General features: G+C 31.9%; 1 long non-coding RNA gene across 1 annotated transcript; it reads right to left on the bottom strand.

Moving 5' to 3' along the window:
• Positions 1-852: 852 nt before the first annotated feature.
• LOC134236493 (uncharacterized) lies at positions 853-7,675 on the bottom strand. The gene is made up of 5 exons (XR_009985616.1): positions 7,488-7,675; positions 6,882-6,947; positions 3,734-3,781; positions 3,332-3,457; positions 853-1,296 (listed from the first exon to the last, which is right to left on the bottom strand). It is a non-coding gene; the product is annotated as an uncharacterized LOC134236493 (long non-coding RNA).
• Positions 7,676-17,085: the final 9,410 nt, after the last annotated feature.

The following is a 17,085-nucleotide window of genomic DNA, read 5'->3' as shown; positions in this document are numbered from 1 at the left end:
TGAATTGAATCAATATATAGTCAAGGACTGAAGTTATGCAACATCTGCGTACTCTGACGTCACGATAGCTCAGTTGGAGGAGCGTTAGCTCTGTGATCAGAAGGTCGTGAGTTCGAATCTTGGCCGCGACTGACATAAATCGATTAAAAAAATAGGTAACAACTATTCATTCACCAAGCTATTGGCACTTTGAAGTAAAAGTCACGGGTCCTTCTGATTAAATCTTGAAAACTAAGGCCCCATGTCAATACATGTACGATCAATCAATCCACAAAGAGAGCTAACGTTACATTAGTAACATTTACCTTTAAAACAGGATATATTGATACGTTGATAAGATTATCAACATATAATAATTTGGTATTAAAAACACCTTGACCAAGTACTCTCTTTTACAGTAGTATCAGCTGTGTTCAGTTTTCTCCCTTGATATAAAATTCATATTATGTCACAATGCTCATTCAAAGGAGAGTATAACAAAAATTCTAAGATACATTCCTATACTTTGAAATCTTTAAAACTTTCATAAAAGAAAACAAAATACTTACTACAAAATACCGTCGAGATTTTAACTTCGTTCTTCTACTTTTTTCTCTTTGAAAGCCGATGCTGATTTGATATGCGTATTAATAAAACTTGAAAGAATTTAATTAGGAAACGCGTCATATAAAAGCGTACGCGTAGTCTACATCTTAAATATATTATTTTTTTAATCGAACCCAATTTAAAGTAAATGATGTGCTAGCATAGATTAATTATATTATAAGAATTTAACAGATATTAACTTTTTCATGCATCCTCTTGCAACTAACGGTGAAACCGAAGGGGACTATAGGTTTCCTCGTTGTCCGTCCGTCTTACTGTACCTCTGTCAGTTTATCAGTCTGTCCAACCAGGTTTTCCAATCTTTGTTCTAAATGCTTTTAAATATTGAGATGATTTTTGCTATGAATTTGCCTTGATGAGTTATAGATTAAGTTTTTACTTCGTTCCATTTCAATGATGTTTGTCATGACATTTCCAATATTTAATGGGAAACAAAATACAGACGTTTAGTATTGCTAACGCAAAAATATCAGACTGCTTGTTATCTGTTATTTATCTTTCTGTTAACAAAATTTTGGAATGATATTTTAAACATTTAAGAAACATCAAAAGGTTTAGATATTTAACGTTTACCTTCAATTTCACAAAAACATCCTGAAAACCCAAGTGCACAGGTGCAGAAAAACTTAGAATCTTCTATCCATGTACAACTTGCACCATTTTTACAAATTCCCAGGTCACAAGGACTAACTACAGGAATAAAAATTTGAAATGATAATCATAATGTCTACTTTTGCTAAAATATACAAGATGCAAATTAAAAAAAAATGGTAAGAGGTAACCACATTCATGAATCTATCTAAGCATAAAAATATTTAACTGTGTGTTCCAATGTTTACATTGTTTGTGCTTTCATAATTTAAGAAACCTTATAAAATAGTTACCATTAAAATCCCTTTAATAGTATTTACTAAGATTAGCTATAGCCAAACGCTCAAACAAGTGTTTTTTACATATATTTGCATTGTGATTTCGAACAATTTAAAGATCGCTGCTAAAAATGGGGACACTTCGAAACAGCTTGTATATGCAATGATCATTTATTAATGTAAAAAAAAATCAAAGGCGATCCCAATATAAGAAACCTTATAATAATTTTGTAATAAAATTTTGTAGTTACCATTAAAATCCCATATTTGCAGTCATAGAATTTCTTGAAATCGTTACTATGTAAGATTCAATATTGCATAAGTGAATAAAAAGGCAAAAACATGCTGATGTACAGATTTTTTCAACTTTTCAACCAAATAAAAGTGTTTTTTGGTTGTCGAGAGTGAACTTAAAATGTTTCCAACCAACCATGACTGTTGGCGCGTACCAACACAACAAGTATAAAATTGTCAAGGCATAATCATCGAAACTGATATTTATACATCTTTACATACGATTTATACGATTTTACTCTCAAAAGCGCACGTACGCGTCGTTTGCGTAATGTTTTTTACCGTTTTTAAAGTCATATTTGCATTGTAATTTCGAACTATTTAAAGATCGCTGCTAAAAATGGCGACACTTCGAAACAGCTTGTACATGTATTTTAATCAAGTTTGTTACTGATGCGAATATATTTTTAGTATTTTTGGGGGGTGTCATATCTCTCATATTTGAACAAAATTTTGTTTTGTTGATAAAAGATAGTTTAAAAATGTGGAAATAATTGTTTTAATATATAATTTAATATGCTTTGTATATTTTAACGATATATTGTAATTTTTCATTAATTTATAACTAAATATATATAATATATCTTTTTTTTGTGATGCACAATTCAATTCAATTCAAGTTATGGTTCGAAAACGACACATTTAATTTAAAAAAGAGAACATAAATGCAGAGATTCAAAAAAAATTTTCAAATTTCAAAAAAAACATGCATTTTATATAACATAACTTGCCTACGTCACAATAAGTTACGTCAAAAACGTATTTCTCCGCTTGACGTTACTTTTAAAATATTGCTCAGTTTGATGCCTGTTTTCGGAGGAAATATTGTCTCATTGTCTACACATTAAAACCTTGTATCCGATATAACAAATCTTGAGTACATAAACCGCTTCGCCGTTTATAAAGCGTAGATTCTATAACATAGAAAGCAATTCCTTAAATAACAGAGATGGCAATAGGTAGGCATGGACTTGCATAATGCATCTTTGGATGCTGTAGCTGAAATTTGTATCTGAATTTATTGGAATAAATGAACTTGTAATGAGCAGCTCCAGATTTCCACATTAGTATCACTATTTAGAATTACTTGAGTCGCCAACTGGATTTATGAAAAGCAAGATTGATCTTGATTCATCAGTCGAATATTGAAAAGTTAGCAAAAATTAATATTTATAAAATATCTACTAAATAAAATAAAGAATTGATGTCTATAAAAATAATTGCAGGAAGGTAAGGGAACAAAAGTGATTTAAGTTTGCAAATACTAGATTAAAAAGGCCTAAACTGAAATCTAGAGGAACTAATATATTAAAAGGATGGATCAAGCATACAAAAATATATATCAAAACTTATAACAACCATATGAACACCAGCGGCAGAGATTGTACACGAAGGCCTAAATAGAATGAAAGTAATTTTTGAAAAAGTGGTTCTTTCAATTACTTTATGGATTTGCAAGGTTGCATTTACAAATACCTTAACCATATCTTTACCATTTTTTAATTAATGCTGATTAGAAATAAGACCAAAAACTCATTGAATAAATTATGTTCTCTTATCACCTCTATATTCGCATGACGTCCCCTTAAATTCTAAAGAACATTTACATAACTATTCAGATGTAGCTATATTTAAAATAAATATCCCTCCGTTTTGGCAAGGCTGAGATTCACATGGATTATAAGTGTCTGACCGAAGAAAGAGAGCAGTGCAAACATATTTCAATTAATTTTCTGTTATGAAAGAAAGCATGAAATGTATTATACCATTTCTATCAGTATTTCAAATTGAATATTTGATAGTTTGATAAAATATAATATTCTTTAGGAAATATAAAACATTCTTGACTATGATAACTAATCAGTTTTCGAAATTTATTGCAATTCAGCACCATCCTTAGGCATAAACTATAGTTCACATTTTTCATAGACAATTAATCAAAATATATATTTCTGTATTCTTACCCCGTTGTATAGTTACATGAAAAGGAGTATATAGCCTTGTTGGTTTCTCTGTAAAATATACAAATGTCATCACAAATATCATTTGCTGAATCTTTTGTTTCTAATAACAAATAAAAAGTAGTTCATGTGTCACAAGGGTTAATTCATTTATCAAAGTCACATTGCTAGGTCTATTGTTTTTAATCAGAATATACTTAAAAGATTTTTTCCTCATTTATTCTTTGAAAAAATTGGGTTCAATGTTTTCTATCCCTAGCTGCAAAGGGCCATGAATTTAAACACTTAAGGCCAAGATCTAGTAAATGCAAAGTGACTTCAGTTTTATCAAATTCAAGAAATAAATTCCTTTAATGATGTTTTATAACATTAGCTTGGTCAAATAAGGTGTTTCAGGGCAAAATTTGTAGGAAAACAAGAGGCCCATGGGCCACATCCCTCACCTAAGAGTACTTTGGCTAATTAAGAAAAAGTAGAAATTGGTTTATTATTGTAAAGTTTAAATACAAAAGTAGTCCATGACCAATCATGGATTTGCTGATTTTTAAAGAATTTTCATATATATTTCTATGTAAAACTTTGGTCGGCCATTTTGGCCCCGCCCTACCCCAAGGGATCATGATTTGAACAAATTTGAATCTACAATACCTGAACATGCTTCCATTTAAATATGATGAATTATGGCTTTCCTATTCTTCAGAAGAAGATTTTTAGAGAATTTTCCTATAAATTTCTATGTAAAACTTTGGTCGGCCATTTTGGCCCTGCCCTACCCCCGGGGGTCATGATTTAAACAAACTTGAATCTACACTACATGAGGATGCTTCCATATAAATATGATGAAATTTGGCTTGGTCATTCTTGTTAATAAATCCGTGAATTCAAGAAGCCGTGAATAAATTTTCAATAATCTCCATGTTTTATTTGGAAATTTGAGAATAGACTAGATACGTTCTTGAAAAGAAGTCGAAAATGTGAAAAGTTTATAGACAGACGGACAGCTAGACAGACAGACAGACGGACGCCGGACAAAATTTGATTAGAAACCTCACTTGAGCCTTCGGCTCAGGTGAGCTAAAAAGATGAAAAACCATATTTTAAACTGTCATTTTAACGTAATTTCAAATTGATTTTCATGAAAATACTCATATTTTCTACATAATTCTATTAGAGCCGTAAAGTTCGGGAAAAAGAAAGTTGAAAGTGATTATGACGTCATAATGGATCCTCAGTCTTTTTTTCTTACATATCTTGAACTAGCTCCTACTTTTTTGAATAATTTTGCATGGAAGCCTTACTAAAAATTGCCTTGCTTCTGAGATAGATTTTAAAGATTTTCACCTACCTATGGTAAACTTTGATCCCCTATTATAGTTCCACGCCCTATGAATCTGAATGTATTGATTTTCATGTGTGATTACTGAGGATTCTTGCATTTTAATAAGACTGAATGCCTATGGTCGTTAAAAGATTTTTAAATAAAGATTTTTTTTTTGCTTAATTCACATGCAGATTTTTGAATACCTGTCTAAGTTTCACTCTACACCCCACCTGCTTCCCTAGGGCTTTGATATAAAAAAAAATTCGGGTTTCTACCTTAAATGAAAATGCTAAGGTTTTTGTTTTTTGGACTCTGAGACTGAATACTGTTCGTTATCTCCATATCCTTCCTTAAAAAAGAATAATCATGTCTATGCTTTTCTTGAATCAAGTGTTTAAAAAAATATATTTCTTATCCATTCCTTTGTAAAACTTCGATTCTCTCCTAAAGCCCTTCTCTACACTTACATCAATATTTAAACTAAGACCGACTTTAACAAGAGGTCCATGGGCCAAATCGTTCACCTAAGCGCATCGTCTAGCAAAAATCACAACTCAATTAAGTATTGAAAGTTTTACTTGGGCTGGGATGGGGGACTTGAATTTAATACTACTTTATACTACATATTAATATAGCATATAGTTTTGCTGTTCTTTAAACGATGTTTTAGGGAGAGGACTAAAATAGGCTGAGCCTGCTGCCCAATCCTATTCATATTAACATCAGTGAATAAAATATTGCTTAAATTAAATTAAAAAACTAAAATTAACGAGTTTTAAACATTTATAAAAGATCACTTTGTAATAAAGCTTTGATCCCCTATTATGTCCCCTCCCTACCGCAGAAGTCATGATTTGTACAAATTTAATCTTCAGTATAAGTGGATGCATACATATCAATATGACTTTAAAACAGCTCTTCTGTTCTTGAGCAGAAAGTCTTTCCTTATATTTTCTCGTGTAAAACTTTTATACCCATTGTGGCCCCAACATACCTCTCGGGGTCAGGATTCTAACAAACTTATATCTGCACTAACTAAGGATTTCCATATAAATACCTTCAATCATTGATTTGCTGTTCTTCGGTTTATTTTAGAAAATTTTCTATATATTTCTATGAATATTTTGATTCCCAATTATGGTCCAACCATATCCCCAGAAGTCACGATTTGAATAAACTTAAATCTACAAATCTACACTTCCAAAAGATGCTTCAATATAAATATTAACAATAGTGGCTTTACTGTTTTCAGAAGAAGATTTTTAAAAATGTTTCCTATATATTTCTCTGTAAAGCGAAGGATATTGAGATAACGATCAGTATTCAATATCGAAGTCCATAAAACAATACAAAATCGGAGCCGAGTGGACACAGACCTCCAAAACACCAGAGGTTGGATCAGGTGCCATGGAGGATTGAGATTTGTAAAGATTTGATTGCAAATAGTCACCCCATCCCTATCCCGGGGGATCATAAATTAAAGTTCTGAATATATACTACCTTAGGATGCTTCCATTTAAATAACATCAAGCAGAACTTGGCTATTTTTGAGATCTTTCAACATATTTCATGCAATTTCTATGTAAAACTTTAATTCTCTATTACGGCCCCGTCCTACCTCTGGGGTCATGAGATGAATAAGCTTAAAACTAACATTATACATGTATCCAAAAGCTTTCTAACAAGCTTCATCTTTTTTAAAACTATTTTTTGTTTATCTCACCTTGAAAGTGTGTGACCTTTATTTTAAAAAAATTGAATTCCCTTTACGGAAGGATATTTTGTATTAAGTTTGGTTGAAAGTTGCAAGTAAAGTCCAACGCTATTTACCATGCCATGCAGTCGTAATCTTATCCATTTGAGTAGTTGTATGTTGGGTCAGACTTGTAGGTTTCTCTGCAAAATATGTTGATAGTTATTTGTTGCAATTATTTTATAAAAATACACCATTCATATATTATTTATTGATATAATTCAAAACTCGCTTTGCATATAAGTATCCTTTATAAATTTGCTTCGTTAAGACTCCTGGCCACAGTATGCATAAAACATTAAGAAAGTTTTATCTTTTATTTTGGCAGAAAATTATTTAGAACTTTAAAAAATTCTCTTTAATTCATATAATCTTTACGAACAAAATGTCAGTAATGGCGCAAAATATAGGGATATGGAAAGAAAACAACAAAAAATTTATATTCCTTCTGAAATTTCATTTCCTAATTCAAAATTCAAAAGAAATTAATGTTTTTGAATATACATGCAGTTTAAACTTTAAATCGTGACAAAAGATCCATTGCCCATCGCACTCAATAAAGTAGCCGTATCCTAATACAAACAAAAATTTTCATAGACCCCTCACATACTTTGAATAAATGAAAGTGAAAGGTATTTTTAAAATAATATCATAAATGTGGTAGTAATTTGTGTCTGTCTTACCTTTGAATTCCACTTTGATTGTTTTTAAGGACAGTTCTTCATATCCAAAATTTGTTTCAAATTTGAATTTGAAATTCACAACCAGCCCATTAAAGTCGCTTGCATGTATTTCAATACGAGCTATCAAGATATATTCGTGAGACAAACATTTACTTGTTTTTCCATCTTGAAAGGAAAGTTCTGCCTTCCTTTTTGTGAAGTCATTATATGAATTATCTCCCTGGAAAAGTAAATATGTCAAAAATATTGTTTCTTTATACACATGATTTTTTCCCCTTTTTGGAAATTATAAATTCTAGCATTGTTTGTATGACATACCGTAATGCTGTACAAAAGATTCAAGTTATTTTCTCTTGGATAAACACACATAGCTTGGGCCTCAAATTGAATTGGATCAGGTCCTATAATATCAGACTCTGATGGTTTCATTAGCTTTAAGGCGACTGGAAGGGCTGCAAATTATCCATAAGCTTCAATGTATATTAAAGAAAGTCAGCTACAAGCATAGTCCCCACAATAATTTTTTAACCGTAAATTATAAATAATTTTTTTATGCTATACAAGTATTTAAATACGACATTAAAATATATTTCCGACATACACAATTCTTAATAAAATTTGTTTGTTATGATGCAAGGTCCATGATGTGGGATCAATTACAAAGAGTTGATACTTTGGTTGAAATACAGAAATAATCCATGTGTAAAAGTCCACTTGTAATCATGAGATATTTGTCTTTTTGAAGAATTATAAGAAAACAAGTTCATGGATCGGTTAAAAAACATAAAACGTAAAATAATTTATCTTTTATTTCTCTTCCAAATCTGATTTTGAACAAAAATGTGTTTGAAGTATTTTCATCAAATTATACTTACAGTATACAATCAAAGTTTTTCTTGATTCAAATATATTATTCAGTTGGCATGTCCAGTTGCCGTTGTCAAGGGTGTAATTAGCCTCAGTGATAAGGAACAATGAGTGACTGGAATGTATTGATGGATGATATCGTCCATTTGAATCACTGATATTTCCACAAAATCCACTATCATAGCAAACAGCTTCAATATTCGATTCATGCTTCCAGATTACACTATGAATGTTTTGCATTGGGAACAAACATTTCAGACTTCCATTTTTCCCTTTTATAGGAACACTGGCTATCTCCAGAAATCCTAATCCTAAAATAAAGAATTGGACCGTGAAAAGGGCATTGAAAGTATTGATGCATCATCATTTTCGTGTAACCATGACGTACAAGATTTTGCATGAATATTTGGTATTATATTTGAAAGATGCACGTCGTTCTCAGTTTATTCAATACACAAGAGCAAGCTCTACGTATTTCCAAATTTTGAAACGAGATAAATTATTGAAAAAACAAGTTGATGAAACAATATATATCAGCAGTTTCGTTTGAAGGCAGTTCTATATAGTTCTATATACTTCGTTAGTTCTATATGGTCGATACAATGAGCTTGTCAGTAAATACAATTTATAATTGAGTCAAATGCTGACTGACGATTTTCATACTAATTGCTGGACCATTAATTAACAACAGATTTTTTGTTACTTCCCGATTGTGACAAGGAGCACACGGAGGCTGTGACCGGTCGACAGTGGAAGCTCACTCCTCCATGACACTCCATCCCACCTCTGATGTTTTCGAGGTCCGTGTTTGCTCCTATTTTGTTTCGTTTAATGGACCTTTGAGCTTGAATAATGTTCGTTATCTCCATATATTTCGTTAAAAAAACGAAGAGGTTGGGACACACTATCTACACGTCAGTTGTCTGTGCTATAGTTAAACATTTTAATACTGCTTGTTCAAATTGATGTTATTTTAAAAATTAAAGAAGTGTCGAAACACATCATGACTACGATGTGTTCCCTGTATTTGAACATTTTAAAAAGAACAAAATATTTGGTAAAGGTTAATGAAGTCTAATTAAAAGATTAGTATATAATTGCTCTTTACATGTGAATAAATAGTCTACGTTTTTCTTGAGAAAAAATTATCACATCGACTGTGCCTGAGGTAAGATGGATTCTCAATTCTGAGGTGAGAATTCCATCTCGTTTTCGCTCCTCTTTTTTAAATATTTAATTTTTATATTCAATCATTCAAATGTCTTTTCATTATTCGATCGTCGATTATTCGTTGGCATCCCTTATAAAATGCCATAATAAAATTAAAATAAATAAAATAACATAAAGTTAGAGAAATCATACATACCGAGGTGGAACATGAGAAAAAAAAATAAACACCAAATATTTTTGTTCATATTCTTGATCCCTGTAATGGAAATACACTTTGAGATAAAGTAAGAATTGTAATTATATATCAAATATATCAAGATAAATATTCTTTTGTGTCATAGTTGTTTTGAAATGCATCATTTATTTAGGTAAATCTTATTAAATGCATGTTAGTGTCTTTATTGATGGAATTTTAACATTATTTAAAAAAAAAAAAAAAAAAAAAAAAAAAGCTTATCCTTACCTAAAAAGAATAGGAAGTACTTATACAGTATTTAATTATGATTGATCAAGTTATATAGTTTTTTATTTTTTATTTTTCTCAATAGTCTGTCAAAATAAATGCACGTACAATTATGCATTTGTTTTTCTGGCACTCAGTGCAACATACTCGTTTAAATATCTTTTTGAGAATATTGTTCTTTACCTCGATTTTTCTCATTTATTACGTATATGTGATTAATGGACTTTTGTGAGAAGCACTGACTTTTACAGTTGACGGTTTACTTTGACACTGAAATCTGCATCTTGTACGGAGGACAGAATCGACAATAGATAATAAAACCTTTCTGGTGGTCATAGGTGTTAGGGTTATAACACGTAAAGACTGGGAGTTGCGGGTAGGGTGGATGTCGTCTTCTTCAAGGGCAACTTATCTGTGCTTTAAAATAACCATTATTTTCGTGTGGGCTAAATATTTCTATCGTAAAAATGATTCTGCACATTGCCCTAGTGCAAAAGTAAGCCGTTAACCATAAAAGTCAGAACACCCCTCAAAAGTCCAATTATAATAATAACTAGATTCGATCTCGTTGCGAGCAACGAGTAGGTCTTCCGTTGAATTTCTCGATAAGATGAGACGTGATTTTGACTGAGATATTCGAGAAAAGAGAATGAGTTTTCCTTCATTATATCTAAAGTTTCTGATTAATATCACAATATCTTAGTCATCTTTTGTTCAATATGGCTTCTTAAAATACTCCCCCTTTTCGAGATGAAAAGCATCCAATATATAGCATTTCGGCCCCTTTCGACTCCTTATTGCGTAACATAGGATCAAAATTTTATAACATATTCTTGCAAATCGTTAAGATGAATACTTTTACTTCAGTAATGTGTAACGAAATATTGATCATTAGAGAGTTAATGATAAAAGACTTTTGGCCCCTCTGAGCCCCTAATTTAAGGGGTCAGCCCCTTTCTCTTGATTTCAAATGAAAGGTCTCATGATTTTGAAGATTTTTGGTTCAACACTTATTCAGAGATTTCTTTTCGTTGTGGAGATATGCTACATGGAAATATTTAGGAGCCATCGCTCCAAGTCCTTAATGGGGCCGTTTTACAAAAATTCAAAGTATGCATATTGTTTAGAATATTATTCTGACCATCTTTTGTTCAATATTGCTTATCAAAACATTCCCCCTTTTTGAGATATAAAGCGTCATAGATTTGACATTCTAGCCCCTTTTGACCCCTTATTATGCAACACATGATCAAAATTTTATAATACGTTGTTGCAAATCTTAAAATGAATACTTTTGCTTCAGTAATATATAACAAAATATTGATCATTAAAGAGTTATAGATGAAAGACTTTTGGCCCCTCTGAGCCCCTAATTTAAGGGGCTAGCCCCTTTCTCTTGATATCAAATAAAAAGTCTCATGATTTTCAAAATTTTTTGTTCAACACTTATTCAGAGATTTCTTTTCGTTGTGGAGATATGCTAAATGGAAATATTTAGAGGCCATCGCTCCAATCCTTAATGGGGCCGTTTTACAAAAATTCAAAGTATGCATATTGTTTAGAATATTATTCTGACCATCTTTTGTTCAATATTGCTTATCAAAATATTCCCCCTTTTTGAGATATAAAGCGTCAAAGATTTGACATTCTGGCCCCTTTTGACCCCTTATTACGTAATATATGATCAAAATTTTATAATATATTGTTGAAAATCTTAAGATGAATACTTTTGTTTCAGTAATGTATAACAAAATATTGATCATTAAAGAGTTATAGATGAAAGATCTTTGGCCCCTCTGAGCCCCTAATTTGAGGGGCTAGCCCCTTTCTCTTGATATCAAATGAAAGGTCTCATGATTTTGAAGATTTTTTGTTCAACACTTATTCAGAGATTTCTTTTCGTTGTGGAGATATGCTACATGGAAATATTTAGGGGCCATCACTCCAATCCTTAATGGGGCCGTTTTACAAAAATTCAAAGTATGCATATTGTTTAGAACATTAATTTGACCATCTTTTGTTCAATATTGCTTATCAAAATATTCCCCCTTTTTGAGATATAAAGCGTCAAAGATTTGACATTCTGGCCCCTCGTGACCCCTAATTACGTATCATATGATCAAACTTTATAATACATTGTTGCAAATTGTTAAGATAAATACTTTTGTTTCAGTAATGTATTACAAAATATAGCTTATTAGAGAGTTATAGATAAAAGACTTTTGGCCCCTCTGAGCCCCTGATTTGAGCAGCTAGCCCCTTTCTCTTGATATTACCTGAAAGTTCTTAACATTTTGCAAATTTTCTTATTCAATATGCTTTTACAAAATATGAACAGGTACGAAGATATGAAACAAAATGTGTCAAATTTTGTGAGATGTTTTTGAGACATTTTTTGGGCCCTACCGAGCTCTGGCGCCTTTTGTGCTAGAAAGATTTAGACACACGATTGCAACTAAGCCAACCTTCCTGTTTACTCACTAAAAATTTTGGGTCAATATCTTAAGTCGTTTTGGAGGAGTTTCCCGGACAAGCCGACCCTCTGAAAATCAGAAAATCGTCCATATCTCACGACCGGAAGTGACGTCATCAAAAAGCAAAAAAACCTATCAAGATCAATTGAATATCTTTTACCTCTGAAAGTTTGGTGTAAATCGGATGAGCCATCTCTGAGAAATCGCTTGCACAAAATCGGTTGGAAGAAAAATAATAATAGGGAAAAAGAAACCGAACGAAAACAATAAGGTCTTCCGTTGGAAACGAAAGACCTTAATAATGCCTTTTTTTGTCATTTGACCACAACAGAGAAATGGTGTTACGAGGACTTCGGGAATCTTTTATCGAAATCCAAACTTCAGGAGCTCTGCACAATAATATAGTTGAGAATTAATGCTAATCATAAATTGATAATAAGTTATTCCATGGAACTTTTAGAAAAAATGAAATCACAAAATTTTAAAACGTAATACTTTTCAATGCTTTATACAACTACACCTAACAATAAATTGAAATTTAAGCTTTTTGACATCATGATTATGTTAACAGTTGATTTTAATGTTCCTCATGAAAATGGAAGTCATAGATTAATTGATCTTTTGATTTGTCATTTGCAACCTTTTTTGTTAAAAAACATTCTTCTTATGATCACAGGCACTCTAAGGTTAAACTTAACATGACCGATTAATAATATCTGTAAGGTTTCGGGAGACCAGGTTCTTCAACAATCTGTCGGATATTCCAATTTGTTCCAATTGCGCCTCATTATTATATTTGCCGACCTATTCCTGTAATCATGTGAAGCAGAATTTATTCAAAATTTTATAAATGATAAGCATAAAACATCGAAACGTTTGCTGTGTTCTTCAACTCGACATTTAGATATATAGACGACGTATTACCAGTTAACACTTATATCCGTACGTCGATTCAATATATCCCCGTGAGTTGAAATAAAAGATACCATAGACTGGTGATATTTTACTCGACGTCAGGAGTCACTTTTCGACCAAGATTTATGTTAATCATGATGACTTTAACTTTTCAACTCCCTGACTTATGAACCAATATACTTTTATCACCAGCATAGGTGGTTTATGTGTCTCTGTTGGTTCGATACTCAAGGGTATGCTCTACTTACGAACAATTCCTAAAGCGACGCAAGGTACTAACAAACAATTTGCTGAAACAAGAATTCCGACAGTCTTGGTTAAGGCCATCATTTTGTAAGTTTTAGTGTCGATGTAGTAACATTATCAGCATAAACAATGGATTTTTCCGCTATTTTCCGATGACAAGGAGCATACGACAAATGTGACCGGTCGGCAGGCGAAGCTCAAACCTGCATGGCATTTGATTTCACCTCTGATGTTTTAGAAGCCTTTGTTCGCTCTGTTTCTGATTTAATTTGTTCGTATGGACTTTTGAGCTTGAATACTATTTATCATATCCGTAAATAATACGTAACATTTAATAAATAGTAATAAACAATCACAGTTTGTGTTCATCGTATTTCAAATAGTCTGTTAAAAGCGTGGTCTCCAAAGACTAGATAAATGTTGTCAGATAGGAATTCTAAGATCTTTTAATATAAAATTCAGATAGATTTATTATGTACTAGTATGTAGAATCAGCGGGAGTTTCTATGAAATTAATGTGATGATAAAGATATGAGAATTTTCGTGCTCCGTTTTTATTGAAGAAAGAGTTGACTACACTAGACAAAATTGCTTACGCAAAATCAAATGAAAGTTATATTTTACTTTCAAAAACTGTTATCGATGTACTTTAAATACTATTAATCCGAGATGCAATGAATAGAAACAAATAGTAACTTTAATCAGATTTAATGTAAAATAATGATTACATTTTGTAGCTAGTATTTGTCACAATCTATTTATGCATAGATGTAAATACCCAGGTGGAATCCAGGGAATCACTACCTACCTACTGACCTGGCGCGATAACACACCCACAGGTGACTTTGGTGGTACCAACAAGAGTAAATGCCACGTGGGATGAATGAATTCAAGCTTTGACTCAGGTCCTAACTCTATACCTGTATCCCCTTGAATACAACAGCAACATGGGGATAACACCCCCAGGGGTAGATTGATTGTATATTGTTTAATGTCCCTCTCGAGAATTTTTCACCCATATGGAGACGTCACCGTATGACGGCGAAGGGCTTCAAATTTTGATATTTACTCTCACTTGTAAGCTAGGGTCTCCATGTAATCAAGACTCATCTTTGATTAAACTTATATCAGACCAATTAATTGAATTTGGACTAATAACTTGCAGGAAAATCAGGTACTTTCTATACTATGAAACCACAATGATCCAGGCGAGATGCCCGAGTCATTGAAACCAACATGTACCATCCAAGTGCATTAATTTATTCCAAAACAAAGAATCAATTTAATTCATTTATTTTATTTCCCTGACTCCAAATCTATTTTTAAAAAATCTTTTATATCAAATTGGGAGCTTTTCCCTCACGGACAAATTCTCTCAATTTGGGTATCTCTGTATCCTATGAATGCCATATCAAAGACAACACACAATCTATGGATACCTGCTACTGGCCAGTTGTTTGAGAATTGTTCAGGAATGACCTATAATGCTGCTGCTGAAAAGAGTGTGATCTAAAACAGCATTTGTTCATGTCACAGAAATGAAAAGCAAATTTTGTCAAAGGGAAGTACATGGTCAAAATTCATTTGCTCTTCCTGAATTTGGCTTGCCCTACCATATGCTAATAGTGTATTTATATAAAAGAGGAAGACAATTACTCAGTAGATCACTCAAGCCCCTATGCACAGATTTAAATCTGTCTTACATATTGATTTTATTCCCACGGGAAAATGGTTGATAAAATTCTCTTGCCCATCCCTAACATTTACTAGCCAAGGGTGTCAGCAATGGGATATGTCATCACCCGAAATGCGTTATTAGTTAGGGGATTACCATTGAAATGTACCTAAAATTGGCCATATCCCTAACAAAAAAATACTATAGTCTTTAATAACTATATCTGTAAATAATTGTAATGTATTGTTGATGGAAGGAGAGTAAAAGGGGGTTGGGTGGTTGTGGCCATTTTTTGACTATTTTGATCTCCTCTGGAAGAAGAGCTCCATTTAAAGATATACTAAAATGATCACATTTTAAAACTAAAATTTATGAAATTTTCCTTGCCAAATGATAGGTGACAGCTTAAGATATTATATCTAAAAAATGTTATATCTGGTTGTTAATTTGTTACCCCTTAGCCTCCTTAAACTATTAAAATGATTAAAGCAGTCAGATCCTCCGGTTATAAAAATCGGCAATTAATTGAAGAAGAATATGGAGAACATTCTAAAAATAATGCTATCTGATTCGAAAAGTAATGTGTATTTAAAATGTACCTATAATATTTCTTCGAACTTATATGTATTGTTATATTTACTGGTAATCATGTCATAGAAAGAAAAAAAATTATCTAATCTCAAAATATATTTTCAGGAAATGCAAATGAAAACCATAAGCTATATGTGCAATTTTACATTGTAAATTAATGTGAAAAAACATTATTTTACTTAGAATAAACATTTATAGGTATCCTGGCATTTGGGGGGAAATGCATGCTATTTATACTTTATGGTATTTAGTTCTTATATTTTCTACCATCATCATAAAACACATACCTGGTGTAAAAAGAATGTGCTTTTCTTCAGGAAATCAGCTACATTGTACATAACTTCGTCTACTTTTATTTTTAGCTGTTTTACTTAACTGGTTTTAGGCGTTCTAGACACCTGTCTTTGGGGTTATTATATAGCTCAGCTGATGTACCTTGAGATAAACACATAAGCATAGATAGTCTCCATTCTATTCCTTAGAGTCAAACCTGATGAGAGTTCCGCTGTCTTGTCTTTTAGATACATGTATGCCACGTTCAACATAAACCTAGTGAAAAATATCTAGCACACGCTTACAAATAGTGTTTCCCAATTTTCCTGTAAAGTAATAAAGAACTACGAACTCTAACTCTTGATTCCCGCCTACATTTTGCACCCATTACATTCAATTTTAATGGCAATTTAGCCATTAAATCTTTGTTTAATACAAAGATCAGGTCTATGGTAATTAATTAATCATTTTATTTCCAGCGCTAGATAGTAAATTATCATTAATTCCAGCTCTTGAAAAAATGGGGGGTAGGCGATATTTTCTGGTGAAATCGAATTTTCAAGCATCACCATATTTTGAATTAGTTTTAAATATCATAAAATGTATCTCATATCTTTTCTTATGTTTTACGTAAATAAATAAAACATATATAAATAAATAAAATACAATTATTTAGTTGTAAATAGCTTTAAAATTTGTGAAAAATCAGCATTTTTTTCGTTTTTTGTCTATAAACATATGTTCCCCCTCCCCCCTCCCCCCCGTGAAACACAAAAAGCTTTGGCATAAATGTGTTAAATGACAGTCCATATTACCTGTGAAAAGGAATTTTTGTTTCACGGGGGGCAAAGATGTTTTAAAAATATTTTCCGTTTTCCGTTGATTTCTATAGTGAAAAACACAAGTTTAACCAAAATTATAGAG

This window comes from Saccostrea cucullata, unplaced genomic scaffold (assembly GCF_032062105.1).
Source record: "Saccostrea cucullata isolate Sc308-1 unplaced genomic scaffold, CSIRO_AGI_Scuc_v1 ctg424, whole genome shotgun sequence".
NCBI classification, from domain to species: Eukaryota; Metazoa; Mollusca; class Bivalvia; order Ostreida; family Ostreidae; genus Saccostrea; species Saccostrea cuccullata.
The sequence above is the reverse complement of the archived record's forward strand: the minus strand, read 5'-3'. Positions and strand labels throughout refer to the sequence as shown.